The sequence below is a fragment of the Lepidothrix coronata genome, unplaced genomic scaffold, assembly GCF_001604755.1.
Source record: "Lepidothrix coronata isolate B3197 unplaced genomic scaffold, Lepidothrix_coronata-1.0 Scaffold82, whole genome shotgun sequence".
Classification (NCBI taxonomy): Eukaryota; Metazoa; Chordata; class Aves; order Passeriformes; family Pipridae; genus Lepidothrix; species Lepidothrix coronata.
The window spans coordinates 3407230-3434815 of NW_016690262.1; the positions used below are offsets into that span (position 1 = coordinate 3407230).

The 27586-nt window shown below is 40.3% G+C and overlaps 1 protein-coding gene across 1 annotated transcript in view; it reads left to right on the forward strand.

Annotated features, from left to right (window-relative positions):
• Window positions 1-5457: 5457 nt before the first annotated feature.
• The window catches only part of MAML3 (mastermind like transcriptional coactivator 3), a 265701-nt gene continuing 243572 nt past the window's right edge, over window positions 5458-27586 (forward strand). The window contains exons 1-2 of the mRNA XM_017820328.1: window positions 5458-5469; window positions 7226-7231. The gene's annotated coding sequence lies outside the window, so the exon portion shown is untranslated. The remainder of the gene's footprint in view (window positions 5470-7225; window positions 7232-27586) is intronic.

Below are 27586 nucleotides of genomic sequence, written 5' to 3' on the forward strand. Positions count from 1 at the left end.
GGGAATCGAACCCGGGTCGCAGCGGTGAGAGTCCTGCACCCTAACCACTAGACCACCAGAGTCCATCCCCATTACAGAAGGTTTATCTGTATGCTTACCCATATTTCAAAAGCACTGCATAGGATGGATGAAAAAAGGAAACCATTCCACAAGTCAACTGAATGATTGAACATTTTTCAGCACTGAAAAGGGGAGTTTGTGGTTTTTTCAGCTCAGCCATGTTTCAGAGTCCTTCTGATGCTGGACTGCACTATTAGAACTTACTGTCTGACATAGACACAATGATGTTGCTGGCTTGGGACAGGAGAGATCTAAGCTCTCCATGGAGAAATGACTTGCACTATCTGAAATTTACAGCAGTGATTAAACCTGCAGGATTTTCCACCAGTAGCTGTGGGAAGGAAAGTTTACAGAGAGGAGATGAAGTGCATCACTGTGATGGGGACTGTAGGTTCAGGGGTTCTCAGGACATGCTGTCGTGCGAATGGAAAAATTAATATTGTGATGCTGCTGCTGCGTTTGAGTCCAGGCATGAACAAAATCAGGCTGCTGGTGTCTGTTGACAGTGTTGCAAGTGGTTTGCTGTCTCTCCATGCTGGAGAGCAGGGAAGTGGCTGTTCAGTGAAAAATGTGGCTGCCGACACAGTTGTCATTTTTCCTCCTTGCTTGTCAGAAGTGGAAATATCCTAGTTCCCTGGAAGGATTAACCTGTATTGCAGTTAAAAGCTTCCATGATACTAGAATAATGTATGACTCACAATTTTAGTTTCTAGTAACGAACTAGAACAAAATGTTCATATTCTGCTCCCGCTGTTCCGTATCAGGGATGAACTAGAAGCACCCTTTCCTGATTTGCTAAAAGAAATTTGGGAGAGAAGGGGAAAAAAGCTCTAGAGTGACATGGGCAAGATGGAAATCAATTTAGGTTTTTGTCATGAAAATGCTCTGATAAAAACTAGGTCAAGCAATCCTTAAGTGAGTTGTTGAATTGCTTAATTCTTGCTGGACTGTATTACTCTCAGAGCTGACATTTGAGACCCAGATGGGGAGTGTGTCTGATATCCCAGCCAGTCACACATGAAATTACTGGGCATGCAAAACCACGTTTTCCTTGGGCTTTATGGAATTATTTCCTTTTATCAGTAAGAAAATGGAAACACTGGAAGCTGTTACCTGTGGTAGCATGGTCTTTGTGGAGAAGAGCTGTGGAAAACCTAGCTCAGGAGATGAGAGATTTCCCTGCTGCTGCTGACTAATGTAGGGTCTAAGGCATTGAACTAGAGATATGAAAGACTATATTTCAGAAGCAGAAAGTGAGAAAACCAATGAAGTGTAGGTTATTTGAGAGGCAAGAGAGACAGCTCATTAAAGCATGGGATTGATTAAAAGGCAGGCTGGGATTTCTGAATGACTGCTCTTTGTTTCTTGTACATTCAGTGGATCACAATCTCATGTATATTTGGAGCAGTGAAATCTTATCTTGCCAAAGAAATATTCAAAGAATATCATGTTGTTCTTGCAGTGGCCTTTTGAAGGGGTCAACATACTGTGGTTTGGCCCATGGTAGAGGGGCAACAGTGTGTTTTGGATATATGATATTACAGGCAGACGTTGAAATTCCTTGTATGGTCCGTTCTCTAAACTACTTACATTACAGGTGTCATGGTTTAAGCCCAGATGGAAATTAAGCCCCACACAGTTGCTCACTCAACCTCCCCCCTCACCCTGGTGGAATGGGGAGGAGAATCGAAGTCAAACTTGTATGTTGAGATAAGAACAGCTTAATACTTGAAAATAAAGTGAAACACGATAATAATAGTAAACAATGGTAACCTGTCCCAGCTATACTCCCTCCCACTGGTAGGGTGTGAGACAAGGAGGGAAAAAAAAAAAAATTCTTTGACTTAGGACAGACACAACTTAGCGAAAACCTAAACATCAGTGTGTTTTCAACACTGTTCTCATTCCAAATCCAAAACACAGCACTGTAACAGCTATTGAGAAAAATTAACTCCACCTTAGCAAAAACAGGGACAACAGGTTATGCAAATGAAAAAAAAAAATTATTTACAGTTGGATGCTTTTCGCTTCTCAAAAGTGAAAGAGCGGATTTAACAAATTTTATCTGTTTTCTATCCAAAGTTATTGACCTTTCTGTCATTTGCTGAAATTAATCACAATTTACTAAGTCTGGATGGATATTTTTCTGGGAGAGGAAAAAAAAAAAGAGAGCTGCTTTTCCACCTTTCCTGCTAATTCTAGCATTGATTTGCCACTGTTCATGTCTACTTCTACTATTGCAGAATTCTTTACTCTGTCTTAAACAACCTCAGTATCTTTCCTAAGGAATCTGAACTCAATTAAGCAGCTTATCTACTCCTTCTTCGAAAATTCATCTGTCCTGCATCACAGCTAATCCCGAAACTTGGCATGATATTATGCACAATTTATTTTCCATTATCATGCTATATTCTTCAGAAAGTATGACAGGAAAGGTTAATGTTCACGTAAAAGTGGACACTTTCTCAAAGCACAAAAGATTTAGACCTACTGAGCCTCTACCTTTGGCTTAAGGAAGTCCTTGAGCTGCAAACAGTTTATGAACATGGCAAGTATATAGTGATACTCTTCCTATGAGTAGTCCACTGGTTGCTGTTGGAGATACATCATACTGGGCTGGATGGACTGTTTGGTAGCTTCTCTGTAGCTGTTCTAATGTATTTCCTCAAAAAAAACTGTATCCAAATTTGAATAGAAGCTAATTAACTTCATTGGATCCCAATGTTTGTAGCAACATAAGCACAGAGAGCATTTCTACAAGAGAATTTCAATTGAATCACGATTGATGCAGGTGTATCTTGGATGAAAACCCACAGTCTCACTTAAAATGTGGGCCCTGGTTTTTAAGTGTGCTTGTGTCATTACATCCTTGTGCTTCTAGACATCTTCATCTTACACTAATTGGACAGAATATCTTCTCCTGGGAACAAGTTTGGGACAACAGGATTTAAACCTCTGTTTCGTATTCTAATATCAACAGCCCTGTCTTTTGAGTGATTTTTACTGACGGCTCTTCAACTTAATGCAGATTAAGAACCTGTTTCAAGGAGGCTCTTGTTGCCCTAATAGCTTGTGTAGCTGACAACTAAAACAACCCATTGCTTTGGAATAATCTTCAGCTTTGAGAATGATGAATATTTAGCAAATAGTTAGCATCAATAAATACAACATTCCATCGTTCAAAATAAAAGTACTTTTTCATAATAAAATATTAAGATGTAAGACTAATTTATTGTTTAAATATTTTTTAAAATCACTACATTGAGCATAGTGTTTCTATAGGCACTCATATATGGGAACAATTTTATGTATGTGTCCACAGTCTGTCCACACACATCTATTTTAGAATAACACTGTTATGACTGCAAAGTCAAGTATTCAAAATCAGGGAGTGTCATAATTAACACCTTATATTTAATTCACTTAATTTTCTCCTTTTTGTATTTTGCATTGTGGCATACAGTTTGAATATCATTGTATTCTGTTAGTTTGGGTCTGGTTTCTTTGCTGTTCCTCTGTCTCAGTGTCTAGCATGGACAGTGTTAAATGGAAATAAGTCTGTGCATCAAAAGAGAAGTCTGTAACCTGGAAGGTACAGGTAACAGTGACAACGTTGTAAGGGTTACAGGGACAGTCACACAGACTTTGTCCTCTTCATAATGCCATCTCCTTTCTTTAGACATTCTGTAAAATTTTGGTTCCTCCCTTCCCTTGCATCACTTCTTGATCCTGGTACAGTTTTTAGATTGACTCTATCCCTAAACAAGGTCCTTTTTCAAAACTACAGTGGTTCTTTCCTTACTCCTGATCTCTCTTCAGAAAACTGTATTACTTAACTAAGAACTGACTCTCACAAATTTTCCCAGTGAAAGGTTTTGAAAAAGGTTGAGACATTTCCCCAGGTGCAGAACAGAGATGGCAGTGACACTGCATCCACTTGAAATCTTAGAGAGTTGCAGAAAACAAAGGTTGAAAATACTGTATAGTACTAACTGTTGAGCAGCCCCACCAGTAATATATTTGATCATCTCTCTCTCCTCAATTTCTGTTTATCGTTGTGATTTTATTTATTTTTTTAATAGCAAAAGCTACATATAATACATCTTGCAGAGGAGGCTTCTGGTAAGCACAGGTGAGGGTTAAGTGTCTGACTTTGACTTCCTGTGTGGTATGAGCATTTGACTGGTGATCACATCTCTGCCAAACTTTTCCCTCCATCATTAAATATACCAGTGTAAAGCAAAGTAATACAACTCCTATGTAGAACTATAGTTATTCATATATTTTGAACATGCTTTTAAATATATTTTGTTATACTTGTCTTCATAGAATCATAGTATCATTTTGGTAGGAAAAGACCTCTAAGATACCAAGTCCAACTGTTAACCCAGCACTGCCCAGTCCACCACTTAACCATGTCTCTAAGGGCCACATCTAGAGTTTTAATAAATGAGAAGTAATCAGTTTAAAAGAGTACAGTAAAAAAAAAAAAAAAAAAAAAAATAGAATGTAGTGAAAGCAGGCATTAGCTAAGGGAACATGCCTTTTTTAATATATTTTTAAAGTGAGTTGGTTGCAATGAGTTTTAACTTAAGCTAGAAGGGAATTAGGTATTTTGCGCTTCTACAAATAATACCAAATGTAAGAAGTCTCTAAAGAGCTGGAGAACTTACAAAATATTAGTGACTTAATCATCTCAGAAGCTGGTATGCTAAAAGGAAATTATTTTTCAAATTACTTTTCCGGGATTGTGTTCTTAAACATTTAAATGCAGATGCACACACAAAGAACAAGTTATGTGTTAATAATCCCAGTCACTTTAGTGACTTTAGTAACTGATACATTTATTCGAATATTCAGGGGAAATGTATGCCAAAAATGAAAATGCTGGTTTATGGTGCAAACAACAGGAGTGAGGATTAAGTTTCTGTTGAGGATCAAGGAGGGCTTCCCACCATTTTTTCATAGGATTGTATTCATGTGTAGCATAGCCATATTTCCATCTCCAGCACTGTCCCTCTTGCTTTTCCCATGCAGAGTTTCTGTCCTGGACACTGCCACTACACTGTGCTGGTGCCACAGAGAAATTTGGCTCTCAGAGTTTGGATTGGTTGCTGAAAGGAGTGGCTGCCAAGCTGACAGGAGAGCAGGACCCTGGCGTGGCAAGAGGAAGCACAGCTTATTTTGGATATCATTGCAGAAAATCCGCAAAAAGTAAGTGTTTGTAATAAGATGATTAGAAAGAACTGTCCAAATCAGTCATATAAAAATTATTTTAATTTGGGATCAATGTTTTTAGTGGATCTGAACTGCAGTTATCTCTCTGGGCAATACAGTATGCCAGATTCACCTGAATTGTTTTTCTTTAAATATAAACTTATTAACAACAAAGAATGTTTCAAAGTTCTAGTGAATCTAGTCCCACTGTTGCATTTTGGAAGGGAAGTAATAATGAGGTATTTCAGCTTTTCTTTAGTTGGACAGGTCTTCTAAACATTCACTGTTATTGTTGGCTGTACGTGTTCACTAATTATTTTGGGGAGGTAGATTTTTTTTCAGTAGATGGTTCAGCGTGCCTAAGTGAGCAGAAAGGATCACTGTTTCTGAATTAGAAATTCACACAATAGAAGAAACTTGTAGTAGTATGAAATGTAATGGTTAGGGTTTGTGGTTTTTTAATCTAGAGTTATTTCTCAACTTCAATGTTCTATCAAAATACATGAACTCTGGTTTGTTTCTCTTTGGGAAGAGATGTACTTCAGTATTAGTGGAGATCACAGTGTACTTAGCCTATAAACTCTTTGAGAGGACAGGAAAACAAATCACAATATTTAAAACAGTATGAAAAAGAAACTGATGTTCTGGAGGTACTTTACATTGGCATATCACCTCCTTTCTCAACATCCACAAGGTTGCAATAATGCATTACAGACTCACAGTATCCTCATAAATTGTGTATTACTACCTCAGTTCAATTGACAAGAGAGCTGAGATACAGAAATATTTGTGGTTTCTCAATTCATTCAGTAAGCTAGTTAAAAAAATGGAAATATTATCACCTTTTTTTTTTGAATCCTAATTGTGTTTGAAGGAGAAAAAAAAATTTTCTCTCATAAAATAATAGCAAAAAAAAATGGAAGGGATCTCTGGCAGCTGTAACCTTCATCCCCATCAAGAGTTCTGCTCTGATTATATGAATTTTGAAATCATGTTTGTTTAACTTGTTCTCTTGTGACAAATACACCACAGCCTCTCCCAGCAATATGTTTCAATGTCTCCCTGTGATTATCTCTAAAAAAGTTTGCTGTAACTTAAATCTATTACTTCTTGTTCGCAATGGGCATAGAGAACAAATTACTCCTTTCCTTTGAAAACTGTGACCATACTCCCCCTCAGTCTTCCTGTCTAGAGATAAAACAAGTGCAGTTCTTTTGATCTTTCATTGTAGGTCATGTTTTCTAACCCTATGATCACATGGCTGATGCCTTAATAATACTAAATAAAGCAGAAGGATTACTTCACCTGTCTCTCAGAGCAATTTCGTGTTGCACACCAAATATGATGTTTGCTTTCCCACCCCCAGAGTGACACTGCTGATTCATTTTGCTTCTCCTGTGTTGGAGGCCTGTTTTTCTGCACCAAGCCTACCCTACCCACCCAGCCTGGCCACTGCATGCCCACCTTGCTGTCGTCACAGCTGTGAGTAGGGGCTCTCCTCATCTTATTTTTGCTTTGTGCTTCTTCATCAGTGGGGAGGACTCACAATACACCTGGTTTGCTGTTTTAGAATCCACCTGTCTAGTCCCTTCTAGACTGGATATACAGAGGTAACAGGAACTTGAACCAGAGAGGCCATCCAAGCCATTATTACTGCAGACATTGCCACAAAGTAACTACTTCTATAAATTCTTCAAATATAAGTTTTATCTTGCCTACACCGTGATGACTGGAAGATCATTCCAGGATGCTGGTCAGCAGCTGAGGGTGGTGAAATATTTGATCCAGTTTGACTGTATTCACTTGTCCTCACAGCAGAACGTTCTCTATGGTGTTGATCCCTGTGCAGAGCACAGCCCTGTCCTTTTTTTCTTTCTCAAGAAAGCCAAGGAGTTTCGATCACCTTCCGTGTGACAAATGCTGTCAGTGATAGGGTCACCTTTGGCAGCATTCCGTGTTTGATTCCTGTTTTCCCGGGCATGGGCAGCTGCAAAAAAACCCCAAAACCCAACAAAACCAACAAAAAAAGAAAAACCACAAACAAACAAACAAAAACCCCAAAATCTCCAAAAAACAGAGAAAAGGACAACCTGCAGCGTCTGGCAGGTAATAAACAGATGTTGCATCTTACTTTATTTTCTACTTATCTTCATAATTTGCATCTCTTCTCTTAAAAAGAAATATGTTTTGATGAAATTTTACTCAAACGAGAGCTAATCTTCCTGCTCATATGCGGTGCTCATATGTCCCGCCTTGCCGCGCCAGTTTCAGTGGGTTCGCTGGACCTGCCGTTCCCTGCCCCTTCGTCCCGCTCCTTCCCCCCGGCGGCTCCGCAGCCGCTTCCCTGGCCCGGCCGGGCGCGGTGCCGCCGCCGGCCCCTGGGTGGCGCGTCTGCAGCTCCACGGCGGCTCCCACAGGCTTTGGGAAGCGGCTTTGGGAAGCGGCGGGAGAGCCTTTGGGAGGCGGCGGGGCGGCGGGTCCGGCCCTCCCCCTGCAGCCCTGCGGGGATGGCCCCGCCCGGCACTCGCTCTCCGGTGCCAGAGGAGCTCTGGAGGAGCGCGCCCCGCTCCGGCAAGATCCAGCCCGCAGATTCCCTGCGGCTCCCGGCGGGTGTTCCCCGTGTTCCGTTTCCCTGGATGCCGGGGTTAGGCGCTGTGCCGGCTGGTTAAAGGGCATTCCGGGCCGGGCAGGGGCGGGGGTGGTGGTTCCGTGGGCGGCGGGGCGGGCGCGGCTCGGGGCGGGATGCCCGCTGCGGGAAGGCGGCGGGAGCGGCGCTTGGCCGGCCTGGGGGAGCCTTTCCAGGGGGAGCTTTTCTTTCCAGCGGGAGCACCGCAGCTTGGACCGCAGGGCTCGTCCTGCCCCGCCGTGCGCTCCCTGCGGCCGCTCCCAGCGCCGCCGGGTCGGAGCGGAGCGAGTCAGGGAGCCGCGTTGGAGCGGGTGTGGGTCCGGGACGGGCCTGATGCTGATGGGAGGGTGGGAAGGCTGGGGCGCCAGTGTTCCTGCCCCGTGCCTGGAATGGCGTGCTAGCACTGAGATAATCGAAAGAACTAGACTTAGGAAGGAGATCGGAAGTAAGAAGTCACCGGTGAGCCAGACTTCCAGTGTCCCTGGTGTCGCTTCAGTTCTCCTAACAGTCTTGTTAGTCAGATCATCAGTTTTGGGAAGGGGGCTGCCACAGGGGTTGTGGTTACAACTACATTAGGAAGTAGTGGTATACGGTGGCAGGGGGTCTGTGCAGTGGGTCTCGCTGATGCCTATGCTATATGCTTTTCAGGATGCTTTACTTTGTGGTAGATCTGCTCTGGAGCGGTGCAGTAATGGCTGGAACACATCTTCCAGTTTAGCTTCGTTTGAGACTAATCCAGCTTCAGACTGCTCCACGGTCTGAACCAGCCAGGATGAAACAATCAGGAGAAATCTCTTCAAAGGCACGCTCCTCATACAAACTGAAACAGCAATGCCGATGCGTTCCGTGCACACCTTTTGTCATCCAGTCCTACAACGCTTACTGGCTTTGAGTACCATTTATGTAATTCATCTCTTCCACGAAGTTTGGCGGGACTGCTGGCCCAATCCTTGCTAATCACCTGTGATCAACTGTGATAGAACAAGAGCTTTCGAAGAACAGCGTGTGTGTGTCTTTGTGGATTGCAGAATGCAGATAGCTGCAGATCTTTCCAAACCTGAGATCAAGACCAGTTAGTGGTTATTTTAAGTGAAAAGAGTAAGATTTTCAGAGGACTCTGTATAAAATATTCCCCTCCCCCTTTTTTTTCTTTGTCCTTCAGCAGCAGCTCAAAAAAAAAAAGCAAGTAAGAAAGGTGTAAGCCTGCCTTTGAAAGTTCACAGAATCTCAGATCTATCACTCTTCCTCGTGCTGAGCAACATTATGACAGTACCTACAGAATCCACTTCAATTAAATAGTGTCTGTATAATTTCCATTCAAAATTTGGAAATTTCAGTGCTAGTACCCAGGTTGAACACATCTGATCCCTGCTGCAAGTGCAAACACAATGACAGTTCACATTTTTAATGTGTTTTCTTCTCATCATAGTGTAGACATGTTCAAATACAAGTAACTTAAAACCTTAAAAACTTGAAAAAAATTTCTGAAAGACATTTGCATTCTGTGCGTGGGTGAAGAGATAAGTTCTTCTACAACATTTGCTTTCACCAATTGGATGCTGGATTTTTGTATTTAAAAGTAGAACTGGCCAGTGGAATTACCACTGAATCACAGAAAGCAGAGATGGAAAAGCCCAGTTATATCATCTGGCCTTTCTCCTTCCTGTTGAAGGATTATTGCCTACCAAATACTTTAGTGCTTTTTCCAGTGTAGCTTTAAAAGTCTCCAGAGATATGCCATGTGTCTCTTCCTTCAGGCAAATATTCCATAACTTTCTGTACTTTACCATTAGAAATCTTTTCCTGAAATTTGACCTAAATTTCTCCTTTCTTAAGTACATTCCATTTGCTGAAGATTTATTACCTTGAACCATTCTAAGTAATTCCAGTCACTCTTTGGTATTGACATCTCTAACATGCTTGTTATTTCCTAATGCTTTGTCCCTTAATCAGAGCAGCTATCCCTGCCTAGCCTGTGTCTTTGCAGTCTTATACCACTTCTACTTCAGGCTGTAGGCTATAATAGGGATTTTTGCAACATTTGTTGCACTTCCACCTTAAGTTCATTTTCTTGAGAGTGACTTTTATGAGAGTGACTTTTTCGAGAGTGACTTTTTCATGATTAACATGCGTGAAACTGCAATTTTTCTCTGGAGGAAAATTGCAAAAATGCTGTCAATACGGTTATTATTTTTCAAAGATGTACAGATAGAAATTAAAGATCGTCTCTTAATTACCAAGCAGTGGCATGGGTTGCCCAGAAAGGCTGCGGAATCTCTGTCCTTGGAAATGGTCAAAACTCAACGCACCTGTGAGACACTTGCTTGGAGCAGAGGGTTTGGAGTCAATAATCTCCAGACATATCTCCTAACCTCAGCTATTCTGGGATTCAGTTGGAAAAGAACAAACCTAGCTCTAACAGCAGTAATTGCTTGACAATGTCCTCTGAGTCTGCACACTCAATTCTTAGTGCTTTATAACGTTAGGTGGATTGAGCTTAAACTTTTCTATTGGTCTATTAAGTTTGTTCATAGTTAGAAGCCTAAGAAATTTCCTTTTCCAAATCTTATAGCTAAGTCACTGGGAGCCACAAATTACCTAAAATGAGAGAGTCAGCTGACCTTGCTCTTGCTCAGTGTTTTGAATGAACAGTCAAGGTTAGAATTTTGAGGTGTATATCTGTCCTTGAAGGTGGACAAATGGAAATTTGCATTAATCTTAATGCATACTAATAAGGAATTAAGTTTCAGAAAGTTATCAGAAATTGAAAAGGCAGAACAAAGAAGTGCCCACTCCAGCTGCATGTATGTGTGCCTATACGGCCTCTTCTGCTACTTCACCACTTTTTTTGTCCCCGAGTCTCACACACCTCAGGACACCAGTTAACCATGAGCTTTGATGACTGGCAGCGAGGCTTTCACATTTTAAAAGATAAGAATCCTGCAGTACAGGTGAAGCCCACAGGAGCCAGCACATAGCACTCAAAGAGAGCCTTAATCTCCGTTTGCTGTCACCGTGGGATGCACAGCTCCACCGCAGGGTGTGCGGTGTGGGCTGTCAGTCACGGAGAGAGCAGAGGGCCAGCCAGGTGGCCCCACGGCCTCACAGGAGTGGGTCATTGGAGCAGCAGCAGGGGCCAGGGAAGGAGGCTTTCTTCCCTTTAAACAGATGGATTTAGGTGAAACAGAGAAGGAGGAGGGAGGCTGAAATGCGCAGTCCTTTTAGTATCTCCGGAAGCAAAGCGGAGTGTTGCTCCCTTCTTAACTCATACTGGCAGAGTGCAGGAACCTCCTTGTGGGTGTTCACACAGCAAAGCCTGGGGGTTACCAGATCCTGGGAGCTCCCAAAGCATGGGGGTTATGTCTGGGCAGGAAGGTGCTGCTTGCCCTGTTCTCAGCAGCCCCTAGCAGCTGGTTGTAATTACACACTGCAGCTTCAGAGGAAGTCGCTGGCTGTGGAGAGTCTGCAGCGCTTGCCTGCAGATCCGCTGCTTTTAAGGGTACAGTGGAGATGGGGAGGGTATAGAACAGTGGCACAGGGTGAAGGGGAGGGTGAAAGCTTAATTATCCCCCACTTGAACTAGCTGCCTTGTTAAATCATTATATATTTCTGAAAGTCCCTTGATAGATGTAGATCATAAATGAAGTCAGATGAGGGAAAGACCATAATCAGATGCCAGGAACTCCTGCCACAAAGGACTAAAACTTTAGAAGCAAAAAAACCCTCTAAAACTATCTGGAAAACTATTTATTATTTATTTTACTACTATCTACCAAAAAACATTAGGCTGATTTGTGTCTTTTGGAAAGAAAAATTGCATTGAGATGACATATTGCAATGACTATTTTTGGTCTTACCATTTAAAATTATAGAGTTATAATTAGAGCAGTGCAAAATGCAGCTATTTTGATTCTCACTGGGATTCACACAAACATTTGCTTTGGTTTCAATCATTGGATTCAACCCTCCACTCAGTGCTGATTCTGCTTCGAGTGCAGAGGATTCCTTATTTTTTGATTTTTAAACAACCAAACCAATTTGTAGTTGAGAGTTTTTGCTGACTCTTGACCTTAAGCTATGTACTGTTTTAACATCACCTAGTAATTGCCTCAAGATTGCCAAAAGAATTGCAAAAATATCTGTGAAGGTGGCTTATAGTACCAGTTTTGCAATGAAACCCAAAATGAGGCAAATTTTGTCTGGAACTGGACATTGTAAGAAAAGCTCTGGTTATAATTCTCAGGAAAAAAACATTTGTAGTGGAAGTGACCAGTGAATCCTAAATATCAACAGAACATATTGCTATGAAATGTATATACCTAGAGGGGGAAAAATTGATCCCACTCTTGATAGAAAAGCAGCAGCTCACTCAGAGCTATTCTCAGATGTCAGAGTCAGTCATCAAATCCCTGATCTGTGGTTGCATCTTTCTAAGTTTTGATCCCTTCAGGCAACTATTTTTAACAGATGAAGCAGCCAAGGTGCATAGAGAAAAGGTGTGCTGTGCCAGATTAGATTTGGGGGTGCAGCAGAACTGTGACTTGCGTTGTTTGTGGGTTTTTTTATTCCTTTCATTCTGTTTCTCAGATGTAGACCCTTCTTGGGGCCATCCAGGTGAGTTATCTTAACATCACAAAGTGTCTGATTAATTAGGGGTTGCCTAATGACATCAGCAGTTCTTTCAAACAGTGTCTGTGCTGTGTGTGGATCCTACATGTAGCTAGGCAGGTACAGCTATCTTGAGTGTGGGAGACAGCTCAAGGTTACTATGGCTCTTTTACCACCAGAGGATATTAAAACTGGGGTGCTTTGGACAGGCTTCTCAGATGCACTTGCCTGTTTGAAAGCCATACAGGTCTCTTGTTGAGGTGTAGAGTCATGAGTTGAGCATTTAGAGACCTGTGATGGGGAGGTAGATTTAACCAAACTAGTGCCTAACTATTATGCTATTGCTTCTTTCTTCCTCTCACTCTTACAGTAGATATTTAAGAAAGTGTATTATGTACTGCTGATGGACTAAACTCTACTTTAATTTATTTGGTTTAAATATACGTATTTCTACATACATTAAAAAAATAAGTAAGAATAACTTCACAGCTTTCAATAGAATTACTCCAGAGAATTCTAACTCCAAAGCCAACTGTGTCTCCAGATGTTTCTTAAGGTTGTCCTTGATTCTGCCTCCTACTTACCCCAACCAAGAACTTGTCGCTATTCCCATCTCATCATGCATTAGGTTCCTGTGGAAAACAGTCTGTAGAGGGAGAAGGCTGATATCAATATGAGGACAAGATTTGGTCAAGACTTAGGAAAACTCTTGCAGTTTATATATTGTCAGGTTACCTGTACAAATGGGAGGGAAATACAGATCTGTAGCTCATAAATCTGTGTTTACGTAGGTGAGTAAATAGCCTTGTTGCTGGAGACAGAGAACTGTATGTCAGAGCAACACAGCTTATTCTATGGCAGATGCATAACTGTGACTTAGGTACTTATCTCAGGCATGTAGTGTTATAGATAGTTTGACCCAGAGACATCAACTGTGGTGGAGTTTTTGCCATGAAAAAATTATTATATTTAATAACATCTCCCAGACGGTCAAAAATGCAAAGGTACATTTATTAGCTGATACACTGCTCAGAAAGATACCTGACACTACAAAAGCTCTTTGGCACCCAAGAGCTTAAAAAGCAGATGGATTTTTTTCCCAACTTAAAAATAGAATGGCCATGGGCTGAAACTTCTAGAACACATTCTTAAGACCAGCTTTTAAACCTGTAGAAATGGGGAGTTACTGTAAATGGAAGCAGTGGCAGTTTTTTAAATACAGGAATAGTATGGATACTGACAGAGGTTTATAGTGTCTGGAGATGAATTATTGTTTCTTTGCATTAGGCATTAATGTAATAATTTGAAGATACAGGGGAAATTCTACTCTTAATGGTGGGAGTAAGTAATACTGAGGAAATGGTCTGAATTTATTTTGTGTAATACTTCTTTTAATACCAGTGTCTGTTAAAGACATCTGCTGAAAGTCTGTAACACTGATTTAATAGGGAGTAAAATTAACAAAGTTCTTTAGCAATTCTGTCTTCAGTTTAATATTATGGGCTGTTAAAAGAGGGTTTATATGTGCTACATTATTAACTGAAATTCTGCTCAAGTTGAAATCAGGCCCAGAAAACTTGCTTTTCTTCAGCTCCTGCTAGGTTTTTGAAACAAGTATTTAAAATTATACAAGAAAATGAATATATTTTTACTTTCTTTAGGATTCTTAAAGGCAATCATGGCAGGCAGAGAAATATTTCTAAACACCTATTCTCTCACTTACAGTATGCGACCTCTCTAGCAATGTTAAAGTGCAACAAAAAATTACCAGCTTCCTACACTAAGTCATTACTACAGAAAGAAAATCCACCTCCAAAGTGACTGAATTACAATTTGTAATAAAACAGCCAATACTTTACACTGGCTTTGTCAGGGCTGAAAGATATGTCTTCAGTTATGAGAGAGACTGGGGGCAGATGGAGGTGGGAATGGAATCCCAGAGATCATGGTCTGGAAGAAAGCTTCCTTACAGAAATTAAATAGTGAGTTTAAAGTAATCCCATTGCTGCTTAACTATGGTTGACATTGTGGAGGTTTTTTACAAAATGTAAATTATAAAGATTAAAATAAAGTAATAAAACACGTTGTATTTTTATCACTTAAATGTGGAGAGGCCTCACGTTTTCCATGCCTGTAGCCTTGATGATTCTTTAGGCAGTTCTGCCAGTGATAAAAGGAATAACTCACCGCTGTCAGGGAACTTGGCTGTTTCATCACTGACATGAGAGGCCAGCATAACTCCATGGTGATTGCTGTCTAAATGACTTATGTAGTTTCTTGATATACTTTTTGATTGAAGAGTGATAACTCAGGCAATGAGTTACTTGGCATCAGCCTCAGAGACAATCTGTTTTCTTTTTATAAATCCTGCAGCACCTTTCAGCCACCCATTCTTAAATAAGACTATGGTGGATTAGGTTCTAATGTGCTGGCTGAATTTAGCCAAAGGATGGTTAAATTAGGTTTTGCTGCCATTATTTTTCTCTGTTTTCATTTGCTTGTTTGTTTATTTGTGGGATTTGGGGTTTGTTTGTTTGGTTGTTGTTGTTTTTGTAGAAATGTACTTCCCAAAGTGAAGCATTGACAAAACAAGAGGTGGGCTAAAAGACTGTCTTCATTTTACATCATAGGAGTGTGACAGGGCATTTTCTTTCTGGTGGTAGTGGCAGACCACATTGTCAAAGAACCCACAGAGGAAAAAATACACTAACACTAGCCTAATTCTAAAGTCTTGGACACACCCAAGAGGAAGGAAAAAAATAATGAAAGATTTTCTACAACTGAAAAATTTTCTACAACATATCATAGCTTGGAATGTCTTTATTAGTGATTTAAACATCATTATGCAAGGAGGGAGGTTGTTTTACAATAAATGTGGTATACAACAGATAGAATTATGCTGTGAAACCAACAGGATTTCATGCAAGGTTTTGGATGGAAACAGAAGCACTTTCCTTGCTGAGTAGCAAAGATTGTTAGATTTGCTAGAGTTTTATTTGGAGGATTCCCCCAAATAAATAACAGGATATTTTAATAACAGGATAACTGAGGAGTGTTAAATATAATCCAAAGAGTTGCAGAGGCGATGGGTGCTTTGGACATCCCCTTTCTTTATGTCTGTTACTCTTTTTATTAAAGTAAACCAGTTAAATCTTACAGAAAGAGTTGAGCTTATATTTATGTTAAACCAGTCAACCTCATGTTTCTCTCTTTTTTTCACCTTGGCTCTTTATTTTTAGACAGAGCAGTGAGTGAAAGGTATAGGTGAGTTTTACAGTATTTACACCACAGAAATGCACAGTGCTCCAGTCAGAATCCGTGTCCTTTCGAGGCAGATGTTGTTTAAACAAATGTTAAGGTTGTGGTTCCTTCTTGGAAGCATGTATAAGAGCCATCTGCATCAGGCACGTGTCTTGATTTGTGTCACAGGATGAAAGATACCATCTTTCATCCGTTCCATTTAAACCTTGAAATGACAGTGCATTTTTGTATGGTTACTTTCAAAGAATTCTAGCTATGCAAAGTTTAGTATTTGTCAAAGAAAAAAACCTATACATAAGGAGAAAAGGCAAATCACAGAGAAGTTGTATATATAGCCTGAGTTAAAAGACTGTCCACTGTCCTTACTGAGGTAGTTCAGTGATTGTCACGTGGGTTCATTTTGTATGGGATGTTCATGTTAGTCACCCAAAGCAACAGACAACAGGATTATGACAGATGAAGGGGTTGCCATTCTTCACATCTCTCTTAAGCCTTTCCTAATTTCTTCTCTTTCACATGTATTTTTAGGTTTACATTTGTGTTTCTTTATTGTTCAGGCTATGCTGTCTTGTGAAAAAGAAGGACTCAGTCTTCATCACTGTCACAGAAACAGACTGTTAACTTTTTGGTTCCAAGCAGCACGCTGGAATTGCAGGTGAGGGAAGGCTGGCTGGCCTTTGCAAAATGCAGGGTGTGTTTGAGACACAGAACTGCCTGCTGTACTCAAGTGGGCAGTGCTGAGAGCTCATCTGGTGCATAAGAAGGCACCCTGCATTTTGAGGGATAGAGTTCAGGAGTGGCCCATCAGTGTGCAACCATCCTACTCACAGAACCGTTTCCGTGACTGCTCCATTGATGCCGTGATGAATGCTGCCTTGTGCTTACAGTGGATCCTGCCTCCTATTCCATTTTTCATTCTGTCCGCGCATGGGTTGCACGAAGGCCCAGCCTTTCAGATCTGAATTTGCCTTCCGTGATTCTGACATTCAGATTCATTGATGTTTGATTTTTTTCAACCTGACAGAATCTCGCTTTTATTTTCTAATTCATATTCACTCTTTCTCTACAGCAAAATCTGTCAGTCATGGGAAATTACATGAATGATTCTGTGGAGGCTAAACCAAGATTGCTGAACTCATTTTCATGCATGGCTAACTGCAGAATTGAACCTCATGCTCCAGAAGTGAAAGGTTAGTGATTTTAGATAATTTTAAAACGATCGTATAGGAGTTGATACAGCTCCTGTCAGTCTACCCTAATCCTGTTCTTTGTTGACTCTGCCCTTGCGAAGGCACTGCTTTCTGTCAGTGATTAAGGGGAGAGATTGGTTTCAGGGATGCTGATTCAGCACAGCAAAGAATCTGTACATTAGCGAGGACTGTGAGAGAATTTTAAATATAGGTAGAGTGCCACACTTCTATTATTACTGTGTCTTGGAAGTGAAACTCTAGTGTAGTTACTGGACCAGGCAATGTGGGAGAGGTGACAGATCTCTTTCTGAGTCATAAGGCAGAAAAATCAGGAAACCATGTATCCAGTTTTTGGCTTCTCGGTGTCACTGCTATAAAATTATGATGTGCAAATAAATAGGTCTATAGAGCTGGTATACATTCTACTGGACTCTTCGTTTAGTAACAAAATGACATGGACAGCTGAATAATAATTAACTCTGCCAAGTCAGTCTCTTTGCTCTTTATGGAATGATACTCTATAATCTTGAGGTCTCTTGTTTTTTTCCTATCTGCACAAAGTTAGATGCTTTCATAAATACAATATGCAACTTGATTAATTTTGGTGGATCATAAGATGCCCTTATGCACATAAAGGTACCTAGTCTGTACAGCAACTGAATGGTGTGACACTGCCATACAAATTGAAGAACATATTAAACACTGAGGAAACCCCACCAACAAAAATTTCATCTAGTGTGTGAGAATACTGGAAGGGATGAGAAATATTTCCAACTGAGTAGTGTACAATTCAGCTTTGTCTTCTTTATGGAATTGAATTCTGCTCTAACTCAAAATTAGCAATAGCAGTCAATTCAGAGAAAAAAGGCATCAAGCTTCTGGTGCCATTCTAACTGAGGCAGTATGTGTTTCCTTTGCCAGAGAGGAGACACAGATTCAAAAAAACTCCACCAAACCTGTAATGGAAAGGTACTACCTTCCTATAGTCTAACATTTGCTGGTCTTGGCAAGAAAAATTGGTTGGTTTGTGAAGCAGGTAAGCCTACCTCCAAAATTAAACTGTGATCAGCGCACTGACCTAGAACTTGAAATATCAATATGCAAGATACTGTGAAAAAAATGGTGGAGACCCTGGATCAGTATAGACCAATATGCAAAATTATTATGCTGACAGGTTCTCTCCCTCTGAGTGGGACTTGTAAAACTACGACACTTTTTTATTGAGTTCTGGATAAGAAGCCTGGACTATTAGGAGAAATGGGAGTCAAACAGGTGAAGTGGAAAATGAATGACTGCACGTCTCACAGGAAAAGAATTAGGTAAAAAACATATCTATACATAAAGGCATTAATGCTATACCATGGAAAAGTTAAAAGTTTTGTTATTTATTTCCTATTTTATGGGGTATTGTTTGCAGATCATGTACTTCTGCAAAGATGGTGCTTTAGTCTTGGTCTGCAGTGCTGGATTTCTCTAGAATACGTCCCACATGAATCACAGGAACACTGATGAGCTCAAAGCCCAAACAACATGGGCATTGTGTCTGCTATCACCTTATTCAATCAGAAAGCCTTGTTAAGCTATCAAATGCAAAACATGCTTAAGAGACTAGCAAGTTACCTTGAAGTATCTGTTGCATGAAAATCATGCTGTGTTAACTGATCCAACACAAATATTTGTTATATGCAAACAAAAGAGAGGCTGAAAATAAGGGTGTAAACACCTTATCTGGGCAAGTTTGCCATGTAAAATCAACTATAATTATAATAGCAATTTGAAAGAAGCAATGTGAATTCCCCCAATTGTTTACAAAGTTAGTGGCTCCTAGTAAATAAAGGAGATGCCAGTATAGCTAGCAGAGTGAAATGAAGAATCACAGGTACTGTCTTTTGTCACTTCACTGCTCTGTGGCTTATAATTGCTCTGCAAAGAGGAATAATGATGCTCAGGAAGGTTTTAGAGCCACAAGCAATAAATGCTAATTATTATCAGTGGATATTTCAGGCAAACCCAGAAAGGGGAGCAGATACAAATGAACCCTCAATTATGTCTGGCTGTATCCAGGAAAACCAGAAGTCCTTTCACAATTGCTTGTCTGTTTGCCAGCCACATCTGCCCTATATTGCAATTTGCACAATTATATATAATGAATACATATATTTATACATACACACATACATATGCATGTATATCCATATATACATATATATCTGGCTGAACATTAAGACTGCTCTTTAAGAATGACATAACACCCTTGGATTCCATATCTTTGGGGAGTGATAGAGGTCAAAATGAACACCACTGTTGTGTTCATTTCAACATGGGGAACTATGTAAAAATGAGAAAGTCTCCCAAGAATAGACAAAGAATGGCACCCAGGACAATTAAATCCGTAAAGGCAGTATGAAGACCACAGGAGGACACCAAATAGGAAGCAGAGTGCCAATGCACATGATTTACTGAACACGCCTGAGAAAATAGAACTAAGTGGTCATGGCCAAACAGCAAAGAGAAATAAAGAAGAAGGTGTTTTTCCAAAAGCTAAAGACATATCCAAGTGAAAAAAATAAATCAAAAGTATCATAAACAATGACAGATGTTAGTATAATTACAAGTAAATGTAATTACTGTTATAATTATTATGAGTCTGAGACCTAACTAGCAAGAATCAAAAATTATTCAATGTTCTTCTTCCCACACATCAGGAGGGAAAAAAAATTGTCACTGAGTCTGAATATGACAAGGGTATAAAATGAACCCTTAGGGAGGATGGAGTCATGGAGAGAAGCTGAACCATTTGCATATTTTGTTCACTGTGGAAGATGGGATTCCATGACCCTGGCTGAACACTAGGTGCTCATCAAACCTGCTCTATTACACCCTTCCTCATCTGGACAGGGGAGAGAAAATATAAGGAAAAGCTCATGAGCTGGGATAAAGACAGGGACAGATTACAAACCGATTACAATCATGGGCAAAACAGACTTGACTTGGGGAGAAATTAATTTGAGTTATTGCCAATGAAATCAGAGTAGGGTAATGAGAAATAAAAACTAAACCTTATAAACATCTTCTCCCCACCCCTCCCTTCTTCCTGGGCTTAATTTAGCTTGTGAATTCTCTACCTCCTCACCCCTCCAGCAGCACAGGGGAATGGGGAATAGGGTTTGTGGTCAGTTTGTCACACATTGTCTCTGCTGCTGCTTCCTCTTCAGGGGGATGACTCCTCACACAGAGTCTTCTGCTCCGGCATGGGGTCCCTCCCATGGGAGACAGCTGTCCATGAACTTCTCCAGTGTTAGTCCTTCAGCTGCAGTTCTTCATGGACTGCTCCAGAGTGGATCCCTTTCCACAGGGTGCAGTCCTTCAGGAGCAGGCTGCTCCAGCATTAGTCCCCCACAGGGTCACAAGTCCTGCCAGCAAACCTGCTCCACTGAGGGCTCCTCTCTCCTTGGAGTCACAGGTCCTGCCAGGAGCCTGCTCCAGCACGGGACTCTCATGGAGTCACACCACCCTTCAGTCATCCACCTCCTCTAGTGTGGGGTCCTCCACAGGCTGCAGATGGATCTCTGCTCCCACATGGACCTCCATGGGCTGCAGAGGCACAGCTGCCTCACCACGGGCTGCAGGGGAATCTCAGCTCTGGCACCTGGAGCACCTCCTCACCCTCCTTCTTCACTGACCTTGGTGTCTGCAGAGTTGTTTCTCTCACATATTTTCACTCCTCTCTGTGGCTGCAGTTGGGCAGGGGTTTTTGTTTCCCCTTCTTAGATGCATGACCCCCATTGCTGATGGGCTCAGCCTTGGCCAGCAGTGGCTCCATCCTGGGTCCGGCTGGGCACTGGCACCATTGGACACAGGGGATGCTTCTGGCAACTTCTCACAGAAGCCACCCTGTAGCCCCCCCCTCACTTCTACCAAAACCTTTCCATGCAAATCCAACGCAGAAGAAATCAAGGAGATTGTCCTTCCCTAGACCTTTTTGGGTATTCAAGGAACTTGGCAGAGAATGTCTCTGAAATATCTGGAAGGAGTAATGGTACAAAAGGCAGATGAATGCAGATGAGCCTCCAGGATCTGAAGGATTTACCCATGAATTCTAAGAGAACTCAGGGATGAAATAGCAGCACGTAACCTGTTTCTTTACTATTCCTCAGCACATGAAGATCAGAAGGTGTCAAATGTGATGTCAGTCGTTAAGAAAATTCCAAGGATATCCAGCAACTTAAAATTGAGATCTGTTTAAGGTGAATGGCTAGATATTGTAAGAATTATTATCATCTACCTCAGTAAATACTATCTAATCAGTGAAAGCTTATAAAGCTCTCAGAGTTCTTCGAAGGGGTCAGTGATTTATAAATGAGGATCATCTAATATAGTCAACTTGGATTTTCAGATGATTCCTGACAGAACTTTTAATCAAAATGTTTTAGGAAAACCAAGCAACACAAGAATGTCTTATGCTGGCATAAGAAGGAAGGCACTGAAGTGGATGAGAATGTGATTTAAAAGATGGGAACATAAGGTAAACCATCCTTGGATGGAAGAAAATGCTTGGTTCTTGCACAGGAGGGAGAACACAAGCAAAATTCCATATGGAATTTGGACCTATACTATTCGTTATATTCTTAAATTACCTGGAGAAGGAAAGTTATCAGTGAGGTGACAAAGCTTTGCTAGGTTATGCAAGGTAGTAAGATGAGGGAGACTGCATAGCTTGCAGAAAGATTGACTGTACAAAAAAACAACAGGTGCAGTTCAGTGTAGATAACTGTAGAATGGTATATTTGGGGAAGAATAATCCTATTTTCACATCTTGGATCATTTCTAAGCTGGCTCAAAGATCTTCAGGAACAAGACCTTTGGGTTATGGTAGACAGTTCCATGAAAATACCACTTAGTTCAAGAAAAAAATTAGCTAGAAATTATTAAGAAGCAAATAGAAAAAAATAGGATCATTACACTTACTGTTCAAAGCCATATGCTACTGTAAAAATCCAGGGTTCTGGTCCATTTATCTAGGACAAGACATACCAGAAATGAAATTATTCAGGGATGACAAGGATGATCAGAGGTATACTGCGACTTCCACTACAACATGCAAGGTACTCCATCCATTGAATATCCAAGAATCTTATTTGGAAAAAAACATGACATAGTGGGAAGGTAAGAAGAGGTCTGCAGAACTGAGAGGTCTGGAGAAAAGTGGAGTGGGATTGACTTTTCCCTGTCTCTTGTAATACAGGCATAAAGGGTATAGGAAGAAGTTAGTAAGACCTTCATTCAGAATAAACCAGAGGAACTAGGTCTTCAGACACTTCTATAAGGACCTGTGGTCATCCTCCTCAAATGACGTTCTGGATCAAGGAGTTTATAAAGCAGCAAGGATAGACTGGAAAAAACCTTGAAAGAGATGCTGTGGAGTCCGCTAACTAGATAAATCACATAACCTGACCCGAAAATGTTTGAAGGCTGGGAGGCAGTATGTGCTTACTCTGTTCTGGTTTTTCCTAGGGGCTCACTCCCATGGTTAATGTGAGAGATGGGCCTGTGGTCTGTAAGTTCACATGTCACCTTGTCCTTGCACACCAAAGTCAGAATTAAATGAATGAAGATATTAACAGCTTACATATATTTATAGCTTTCAAGTTCCCTAAATAAGCGTAATGTTATGAAAATTTAGGATCAGAAGAAACTTTAAGAAGTCACCTAATCCACTGCTTTGTTCCGTGGCAAAATCAATTACAGCCCTTAGTGACAAATTTGTTCAACCCGTTCCTAAAGCTTTCAGTGGTGGAGATTCAAGGGCCTCCATAAGTAATCTATCTAAAGCCTCACTATTCATACTATGAGAAGGGGTTTTTTCCCTGTCTAATTGGAATCTAATCAGCTGTTGTTTGCTGTAAACCATTAGTTAGCTGCAAGCCTGAGGTAAGATGGGGGGCGTCCTACATTTCTGATGAATGTTGTCCAGTAACTTTAGTGACTCTGGAAATAGCCTGAACATAGGCTTGGTTTTTAATGTAGCTAGTAATTACTGGGGTTTGTATTTTGGTTAATATGACCAAGCATGACCAGGGATCTATTCTGTATGCTTTCAGGGGTTTTAAGGTCATTCTAATGTTTTTTCTCTTCAGTATTTTCTGGCTTCAGGTAAACTTTCCTTGAGCAGTGCTTTCTTAAACCCAGCATGTTTTGACTTTGCTGCAACAAAGGCTGTTTGAAAGGTGTGTCTACAGAAAAAGTGGGACAAAAAGATTTCTTTTAAAACATTACTGAAAACCAGCATGTAATATTTTCTTTCTTTCCTGTAAGGTCTAATTTCTGGTTTTGCCTGTAATTCACTGAATTGTATGTGTTCAAGATTAAATGTTTGAGCTGTCTTAAGTGATGCTGCTCTGTTCATGCAAACTGCTTCTTGAAGATGATTGTTAATTGAGTTCCCTGTTTTCCAGGTACCTGATTTGAGAAGAGGGTTATGCCTAGCAGAAATGCTAAGTGCCTACAGATTCCACTGAATTCGATGTGGGTAGCTTTTAAGTCTTTCAAAAAAATCAGCTCAAATGAGGCATTTTAGCAAAACTTTTTAAGCTTAATTCCTTTGTTCTGAGTTTCCACTCTCTAATGTAAGAGCACTGTCTTCTCACTTGCAATTAATTGTGAAAATCAGTCTGTTGGTACATGTGAAACACTCTGGAGCAGTGGTGGTGGTGGTGATTTTGAGGAAATGAATGTCTGTGAACAGGGTTTGATTTAGTAAATAGATATGAGGTGATACGTGGAGCTAAAAGGAAAAAAATGTATTAGATAGCTGCTCACTGGTGAGCACTGACAGTTCAGTGCACAGAATGATGCAAACATCCTGTGGAAAAATAGTGTGTAAGGGTGTATTTGAAGACTTCATCATACTGTGGATTGCGCAAGGAAGCCAACTAAAGATTGCACAAGCGCTTTGATTTTGGTGGTTTTAAGCTCATTGCGAGACTACAACCTCAGTGATTTAAATAATAGGCTTAAATAAAGGTTTGTAAATGCAAGGGATATAGATGTGTATTTGTAGAGTGTAAACTCTAGCAGTTTCAATGAAACAACACTGTTGTCAGTCAGCACATTGGCACAGGGAGGAAAATACCATATTTCTCTTGAAGACTGAATTTATACTGTCTTACAAAAAATTACCACTATGGGAAAATTACCCTTTATTTCTGTTTCCCTGAAATTTAAGAACTTTAAAAAAAATGTTCCCATTCGAATATTGAACTTGAATGGTTATGCCAAGAATCGCAGAACAAGCATCAGTTTCCCGTATGAAGGAACATGATCATGTTCACTCTGAAATTCTTATAAATGGCTGGCATGGAAACAGGAATTGCCTTGGAGGGAAAAAAAATTTAAAAATCCCTTGACTACTTCCCCATCACCAAAGTTGGGCATTTAATTTTATTGATGGGGAATTTCTTGTTAGCCCTGTGAATTCGGGCTACGTTGAAACGGGGCAGTCATTGGTGAGAAGCACTGGGCTACTCCGTATAAGAATGGCTAAAGGAATTTAAGTTCCTTCATGGATATTTCTAGTGAAAGCTGCAAGGAACCACCAGAATCATCACTCTGGGATTTTTTCAAGTGCCTTTCTTCTCGTTCTATCCTCTCCACTCCCCTGCCTCCTCCATTACAACCCAGTTTTCTCTTGAGATCAGTGCGACAGATCAAAGGCTGAGATGGGGCCTTTGCCTGAGTGATGATTTTCCTTTCCCCCTTCAAGCTCTCTGCTAGATCTCTCTGTGCATATCTCCTACAGCTGCTAGCTTCAAAACTAGATTTTCAACTTAACAGGAAGACATACTGTGGCATATCAGGATTAATTATATGAATTCTTCCTAAACTAGAATGTATTTCAATAACACTAATCTGACAGGACAGTGGGTCGGTAACAGTGCTCATTTATGGCATTCACTTTTTTTTTAATGTTCTTGTTGTGACCTATGTGTAATCAGAACAGGAGAGAACAAGTACACATTTTGCATTCCTTCCCCATATTTTTCCAGCCCTCGTTCAGCAGAGTACTCAGGTGTGTGTGTGTATATCTCAATCCATGTGCCTGTCCTGCTATAATATCTGCTGAACTGGAGCTTTCGGTGGTGTTCACAACTGGGAAAATTTTGTAAAAATTCTGGTTTGGATTCCCCATGTTCTACAAATTGAAATGTACAAGCTGGAAAGTGTGTTTAGAGTGTGTTTTGGGTTTGTTTGTGTTTACACATAGCGATCACTCCTCTTCCTGCGATGCCTTAAATCTCCACCTTTTGCAATTTGAACTTGCTTTCTGATTTTCTTTGTTGCTTCCCGTTCTTTTCTTTATTGTTCTGATGTTCCTCTGCAGCCTTTATGATTTTTTTCTTAACTATTTAGAGCAACATCTTTTGCTCCAGAGTTGGTTCATCCCTTGAAGAATTCCTACAGCTCTGGATGTTCTGACAGCCGTAGCTTGTGGCCACCGCAGCTGTCATGAGAATTTTTGCCATGCTGTAGTTGGATTTCACAGATACATTCATTCCTGGAGTTTGTGGGGTTTTTTGTTTTCAATCAACCCTCAACTATGCGGCTTTGCTTTAACTGCTCTCCAAATGACATTATTATTCTTTTTTTGACTATGGATGTATTTAAGTGCTTGTGGTAGTAACTGAAGCATATCTGATTTGCTCGTTCCAAGAGAACCTTCAGCAGAAATCTTCTGAAACTCTTTCCAATATGTAAGAAAGCTGCTTCTTGCAGACCCAAAAGGTGTGTTAGCTGGGTTTCAAAGTTATTCAGTGAACACATTGCCTCTAGGTTCGCCTTCCAGCAGGTGCCTGTGTCACCATGTAATCCATAGATTTAGACATAAAACATTTAATTAGAGTAGGAGCTTTCAGAAAGGTTTCCACCCAGGTGGCCACTCTGAAGGTTAATCTGTTGCCCAGGATGGTTTGAAAGTTGCTGCTACAACGATTGCAGCTTCCAACCTGATTGGCAGTGCCAGGACCTAAAGTGTGGTTTCTAATAGAGTGGGATTCCTATTTATCCTCACGGGGATATTTTTCATGTTGCCCATCTACTGGATAACCCCCTAGCTCAGCTGACCAAAGGGAAGTGCTATGTTGCTCTGCAAAGATTTATTTTCTGTATTATTTAGGGAGCTCCTCCCACTAATATGACTAGCTAGATTATCCGTGAGGCTCTACTTGTTCTGAAACCACTATTGATTAAATGCTGAGATGAAATTTTTTTTTAGAAACTGTCATTGGAACATGCTTAGGCTGCACTTGCTGTCAGCTTAACAGTCATGTTTCTGTGTCTTCCTCTAAATTCCTCTCCCAGCTGGGCTCTTTCATATCTTAGCATTAAAATAGTTTCTTCCTAATTAGACAGATCTCTGTCATGATAATCATCTTGAGAACGTATGCTGTATTTTCATACCGCGTATCTTTTCACAGATCAGGCCTGTGCTTTATAATTTTTCAAAATCATAACTCACTGAATAGATCCTTTGCCAAGCAATCATCTCCAGTAACTAGTAATTAGTGTCCTGTCAGCTGATATCGGTAGGCATTAGTGTTCAACTGCTGGCATCAGCAAGTTCATCTTACATCATTTAGAATTCTGATATATTTGATACTTTTCAAATTCCAGTTGTGAAGATAATTTTTTGAAGCTGATGTGCAGAGAGAGGGGGAAAAAAAGTATACAGCAAATATACACATTTGTGCATGCAAAGTAAATTACCACAGAAGAGGTGAGTGTTTTTAAGTTCATGGTCATAAATGTAAGTGCACACTTTGATCACGAATGAGACTGTGCTTCTGACCACAGAACAGAGTTGTTTGGTCAAGGTTGTGAAGAACATCTGCTTTAGTGACAATAATCAGTAGTTAGAATGAAACTGAGATCTCTCTATTTCTCACACTGCCCAGGCTGTAATCTGAGGGATTTTTTCCTGTTTTTATTTATTCAGACTCAGAGGCTTAGCAGAAGTGTTGTCCTTCACAAAAATTGAATTAAATAGTTCACTAAATAGCTCATTTTACTTTCAGCTTTCAGAAGCTGGTAATTGTTTATGTAAGTGTCCTTAAAATAAATGATGCAAAAATGAACTGTGAAATCTTATCTCTATTATGCTGTTTTACAAATGCCACTCAGTACTTGGCTTTAAAAAAAAAGTCTCCTGTCAGAAAAAAAAAAAAAAATCAGTTAGCTCTTAGGTGCTGGATGACAACTGTAAAAAAACAGAGCACAACTGCCCTTTTTTATGAAATGCTGATTCTATTGATTTTTTTAGATGTAGGAGGGAGTGCTTTATCTTATAAAAAGTTGTACTGTAGAATAATGCAGGAATCACCACAGTGCTGCTAAAATGAGTGGGGAAATAGATAAATATTTGCTGAGCTTTGTTTAAACCTCAGCCAATGAAAAAATATCTTTTAATCAGAATCAAATGTTTTTTGAATGTATTCAGATGAAGGGGTTTGGGCAAGGTTTTCTTTCTTTCTTTTCTTTCTTTCTTCCTTTCTTTCTTCCTTTTTTTCTTCCTTTCTTCCTTTCTTTCTTCCTTTCTTTCTTCCTTTCTTTCTTCCTTTCTTTCTTCCTT